Source organism: Camelus ferus, chromosome 16 (genome assembly GCF_009834535.1).
Source record: "Camelus ferus isolate YT-003-E chromosome 16, BCGSAC_Cfer_1.0, whole genome shotgun sequence".
NCBI lineage: Eukaryota > Metazoa > Chordata > Mammalia > Artiodactyla > Camelidae > Camelus > Camelus ferus.
Genome location: NC_045711.1, coordinates 47,453,361 through 47,459,668, shown reverse-complemented (window position 1 = coordinate 47,459,668; position 6,308 = coordinate 47,453,361). Strand labels below are relative to the sequence as shown.

Genomic DNA, 6,308 nt, shown 5'->3' with positions numbered 1-6,308 from the left:
TTGTTCCAGGGAAGCAGTTGACAAGTGCTGTTATTAATGCTTTCTCCCAGATCCATTCAGTGATGGAGAGGAGGAGAATGGGCTGGTTGGATTGTGGTCTTGGTGCCTCACAATTACTCTGCACTGGTTATGCATTTATTATCCTCCTCTTTTTCTAGTTACCTTTGACTAGTGGGTCTTTCCACTGGGTATTTGTCCTTAATCATTTGTACCACCTAAGGAAACCAGACGCAAAATGCATTCTGTCCACTCACTGGGCCTTCCTTTCCCTAGTCTTGGCACATTCCTTCAAGAATGTAGTTAACATCTGGGAAGATGTCAGTGCAAATGTGAAGAAAATCGGCATCGGACTAGGCTTTGGTTTGCCACAAGTGGCAGCTGCCTTTATCAGTTACACTTAATTTTGCTTTTCATTTTCCCAGTTCCCCTCAGTTCCCCTCTGAAATGGTGAGATTTTGGCTGTCAGAGGCAACTATAACATTGCCTTAGGGACTTGTGAAGGAGGGGAATTGCTCAGTGTAGTGTTTTCATTTTCAGAACCAAGTAATCTAGTCACTCATATTTGAGAAATGTGTTAGTCTGACTTTAAGAGAAATCCAGACTCCATCAGCTTTTGATAGCATCTTGGTTTCTGAAACAACTTCAGTTTGTAATTGGCATTCAGAATGCCCTTGGCATGCCAGTCTGTGATGGCAGTGAAAGACCTGTTCAAACACTTGAGCCCGACTTTATTAACCAAAACTGATACCACCACCTTTATCTTCTAAATAAAGTCCGCTTTATTTTTATTTTCAACATTTTGCCGCTTCATTTTTGGTTCCAGATGGTGTCACCTCCTTGTAGGTGAAGTGAGTGGCTTGAAAGAAGCTGGAGCGTGTGGTGATAGATGTGTGTGTGACTTAGGGAGACGAAGGACACATCTGTCTTAAAAATGGACTCTATGTAGTATAGTGAGAAATGAATGGAAAACAATTTCCTACAAATGAGCTAGTGAAAAAGGACTACATGGAGGCGGTTTCCTGTCCAGAGAGTGATTCTGAAACTGCTGGAGGTTGTCCTCTGTCTTGTGCATATTTTTCAGGCTAATGATCTGGTCTGTTTAATGGCTCATCCAAAGGTTGGCTTTTTACTTAGTTTGCAGCGTGTATTTAATTTCTACATCCACTTTTTTTTTCCCCTAGAAACTTGGAGAGGAAAGAACACTAACTTGGGATTTAAGAAACTGAGTCCTTTCCTTCACCCTGCTGTTTGTTAGTACAGTGACGCCTGCAGGCTACTTTATGAGAAATGCACTTTCTTAGTTTATGTTGGGCAAGTAAAATGAGGGCTGACCTTCATTTTCCTACCTTAGCCTCCATGTGGCCTTTCACCGTTTATGACTGCAAATCCCTGTCAGTAAGAAAGTTTTGATCATGCATACCCCCATGTGTTGATAAATTATATACCTGTACTTCTGTACCCATATATTGTGTAATCAAGACACAAAAATAGATATTAAAAAGTGACTATATGAAAAATAAATATAAATAGGAGTTCTAATATTTTATTTCTGTACCCAACTTTGGAGATTCCTGGGTCATACAGGGTAACTTGTAATTCTTACTAGACTGCATTAAATTTTGAGCGATGGCAACATTTCTCCATTGGGTATATACTTGGAGGAAAGAATGGAATCAATTCATTATCAAATGGTAAGGAGGAACTGCTCCTAAGAATTTTTTTTTTCTTTTTTAACAGTTCTGTAGGTAATTCCCCATTCCCATATACCCCTCTCCCCAACACACACTGAAAAAGAATACAGCACAAGGTTACAGTTCCACCTGGCCTCATCAAGGACTCCAGCTTGACCTGCCTGATGTGAAAAACAGTCAACACTGAGATTTTATGTTTGATTTCATCTTAATTCTCAGAACCACCTTGTCACTATTCCCATTTTACTGATGAGGAATGAGGGGCAGAAAGATTGATTTGCCAACTCAGGTCACATGGGAGCTTGAATTCAAACCAAGGTCTATTAGATTCCAAAATTCAAGCTTTTCTCACATTTATCCTAGACAGCTGCTGTCAGTATCTTAGCGATACAAAGCAAGGGTCCGTGCTGTACATATTCATGATACACCACCCATTACCGGCCCTTTGTGGCACTGTCTAAAAGCATGTTTGTTGCTTACTTATTGCCAGTTTTCCCAACTATAATGAAGGCTCCCAAATTTGGTGACCTTGACTGTCTTATTTTCTATTGTATCCCCAACCTAGAGCAGAGCCTGACATACAGTAGATCTTCAATAAATATTTGTTGAACTAATGACATGTCGGTACAGTTCAAGGAGTTTCTGAAATGGCATCACTTAGCCTTTGAAGGGCAGAGCATCCAGAAACCTGGGAATGACAGGGCCTCAAGAGATGGGCTCCTGGCTCTTACCCTCCTCATTTGCTGGATGACTTCAGGCTAGCCTCTTAAGCTTGGATTAATTGGAGGAATGAGAACAGGATTAGTCATATGATGCTGATTTTATGTACTAACCTGATGCCAGGCTTGTAATAAGCATCTTACGTATAGTTAATAAAAGTACCTCATCGATACTGTAACAAAGGCACCATTTTAGTCCTAGTTCACAGATGAGGAAAGAAGCACGTAAGGGCCAAGACCCTTGCCCAGAGTCCTGCAGGTTTCCAGAACAGTGCCGATTCCGCAGGCTTGCTTGTCCCACTGGGCTGTTGCAGGCTGTGTGGTATGCGGGTGAGAGGATGAACAGATGAGCCTCTGCTCCCAGCAAACTGACAGGTAACAAACAGGGAGAGCCCTAGGTGAAGGGTTTTGGAATTAAATGGCAAAGCCATTTTGCCTTAATTCTATAGTGAGCTCCATTGTTAACCTTTTGGCAACTATCGAGCACACACACACCCTTTTCTAAAGTTATTTATGTATGTATGTATGTATGTATGTATGTATGTATGTATGTATGTATGTATGTATTTAATGGAGGTATTTGGGATTGAACCCAAGACCTCGTGCATGTCAAGCATGTGCTCTACCACTGAGCTATACCCTCCCCCTCAAACTCTTAATTCAAGGATGGGGGTGACATATTTCCCTAAAGTCAACTTTTCCTCCCACCTGGGGTTTGAATCATCTCCCTGCACTTCTTCATTTTCCCTCTGAGCTAGAAGCTTTTGGGAACCAGGGCTGGGAGGCAGGGTGGACATTGGTGCCTAGCGGCCCGAAAGGCCACAGGCTGCTGAGTAAGCTCCACATTTGAATTACCCCAGCACAGTCAGCTGATCCTGGGCAGTGCAGTGCAGGCAGGAGGCCTGAGCTGTTCCCTCTCCTGGGCTGTAACATAAGTTCCTGAGCTGAGTTCTCCATGTGAAATGTACCTTCTTGTCTGAAAGCAAAGTACACCTGAGCTCTGGCACCCAGTCTGAGCTCTGGATGCAGAGGGGCAGCCTGTCACCACCCTGAGGAAAAGAATTAAAAAATGGCTTTGTTTGAATAAGCTCTCCAAAGCAATGAGCAATGCCTGCTGTTTTCTGAGCACTGCCCTTCAAAATAGAATTCTAATTCTATAGAATGTGACCTTGTGCAAATTCTTCAACTTTTCTGATTATCAGATTCCTCATTTACAAAATAGGGATCCCAAGGAGGGAAGGTATAGCTCAATTGGTAGAGCACATGCTTAGCAAGCATGAGGTCCTGGGTTCAATCCCCAGCATCTCCTCTAAAAATAAATAAATAAATAAACCCAATTACCTCCCCCCACCAAAAGCAAGCAAGCAAATAAATACAAAATATGGATCCCAGTGGGAAAAAATGTGTATAAAGTTCTTAGCACAGGACCTCACAAGTGCATTAATTAGTTGATCAACAACTATTACTGAGTACGTGCCAGGCACCGTTGAAGGTACTGGGGATACAGCAGTGAATGAAGCAAATAAAACCTCATGGAGCTCAGAGCTGATGGTTAGCACATAATAATTATTCAAAAATTCAGTACAGGCACACGTCAGAGATACTGCGGGTTTACTTTCAGACCACCACAATAAAGCAAATATCTCAATAAAAAGAGTCACACAAATTTTCTGGTCTCCCCGTGCATAGAAAAGTTATATTTACAGTATAATCTGTTAAGTGTGCAATAGTAATATGTCTAAAATAACAACGTACATACCTTAATTAAAAAATAATGCTGTTGGAAAAATGGCGCAAACCGACTCGCTCAACACAGGGTTGCCACAGACCTTCAGTTTGTAAAAACTGCAGTATCTGCGAAGCGCAGTAAAGTGAAGCGTAGTAAAATCAGGTGTGGCTGTGTACTTTTAATTGGGAGACAGCAGAAATGAAGTTGGTTGTGCAGAATATGAAGCACAAATAGTTATAAACCTTTCTACCCAAACTTCACTAATTTGGAGGATGTACATAAACTCCACAGGAATGGGGGGATTTGGTGAAGGAATGAGTCCACCACTGCCCAAACCTCTGATCTGATGGAAGACCAGTAGCTACAGTTGGAGTCCCAGGATGGTTCTGCAGCAAACCCTAATTTTCTAGAGTCTAGAACTGGAGGGCTAAGGGTGGCACCCGGGTCCTGCACTGTCATGTGTGTCTAATCAATTTTTCAGCCTGTCTGGTTCTCTTTGAGTCATCAGCGTTTTATTTTGATTCAATCTTCTTGCCAGTTGCTAACGCCACCTCCTCCTACTCTTTTCAGGCAAGAATGGGACAGGAGAGAGAGTTTCTCTCTAGAGCAGGAGTCCTGGGAGTGGAAGACAGATTCCCTGATAGTTTCCAAGAAAGAAATATGCAGGGGTGACTTGGGCCTTGCTTTTGCATGGTCTCTCCTACCAGTAACTACTGGAAGTGGGTCCTCTCTCACAGTGCCTGTGAACACCATTTAGAGATATCTTACAACTAGAGACAGAACTGTCCACCGTGTTCCCTCTTCTCCTCTCACATCCTCCTACCTCTCTTCCCCTTCACCAAGCCCTTGGATGTTACCTTTTTCTGTCTCTACCATGATAAGCCCTGATACTATCATGGGTTCTTAGGAGGAATTCAAATCAATATCCAGTTTTCTCAGATGAAGAAACAGGCCTAGATAGGTGAAGTAAATAATCCAAAGTCATACAGCATCAATCACTTGTTCATTCAACAAGGAACACTCCTTCCTCTTTAAGATTTTAGCTTAAATGTCACCTCATCAGAGAGACCTGCTCTGACTACTTTATCTAAAGCAGATCCCACCCCTTCCATTCTTCTCTCTCTCTCTCTCTCTCTATATATATATATTTTTTTTTTTTGGTCTGACTCTTCTAGTAGAATATAAGCTCCAAAGAGGGCAAAAGAGATGTTTGCCCTTCAGAGACATGGTCATCACTGTATTCTCAACATCCAGCACATAATAGGTGTTCAGGAAATCTTTGTTGAATAAATAAGTGCAGGTACTACCAGGGCACCTGGGGATATGAAGATGAATGGGATATGGTCCCTGCTATCAGAACTGTTTGATATGAGCAACAGAACCAAAAACAGGGAGAATGCAATGAGAACAGGTTCAGATTTGAGGGAGGTATTTTGGGGGTACTTGAACTAGGCATAATCTCTATTGGCCTTTTGCCATCAACTGCCTAGAATCCAGGATAAATCATTGGGCTGTGCCCTGCTGGGTGACTCAGGCCTGTACCCTGAGCAGCTCAGCAGCATCAGGAACTGACAACTCATCCCATCGAGTGTGTGCTCAGATGGTACCTGGACCTATTAACACTTTCCAGTGAGGGAAGGCTTGCCAGTCAGTTTCAGGTCCAGTTGGTTGCCAAGTCCATGCTCACTGAGGCCCCAGAAACAACCCCACACCTTTAAGCCCAGCCTCTGATCTTTTGCCTGGTCTTCTAAGAGCTTTGGACGAGAATCTGTGCAGTATTAAGGAAGATGACACCTGCCTAGCCCTCGGGATTAGTGGGGTGACAGATGTCCCAGTTGAGTAACCTTCATATCCAGAGGGCAGGTGGGTTGTCCCACATGGCTCAGAGAAAGCTAGTGTTCTGGACTGTAAAAGGGAGCAGAAACTAGCAGGAAGGACTCGAAGGGAACCCAGTAGGAGAGGAAGGAAGGGAGCCAATGAGAATCCCTTTCTTTGAAGAGAAAGAGTACGCAGCCTCTGCTGGCTCTCCTGGGAGAAGCTCACCCCTCAGTCCAATCTTCTCCCTAGAGCAGGGCAAGATGGGAGCTGCTGCTAAATTTCAAAGCTCACAGCAAGAAACCTATTCTCCAGCCTCTTCCAGCTTCACCATCCCCACCCCCCAGGAGTCAA

The 6,308-nt window shown here is 43.2% G+C and overlaps 1 non-coding gene across 1 annotated transcript; it reads right to left on the bottom strand.

Moving 5' to 3' along the window:
- Positions 1-2,981: 2,981 nt before the first annotated feature.
- TRNAV-GAC lies at positions 2,982-3,053 on the bottom strand. The gene has a single exon. It is a non-coding gene; the product is annotated as a tRNA-Val (tRNA).
- Between the last annotated feature and the right edge of the window lie 3,255 nt (positions 3,054-6,308).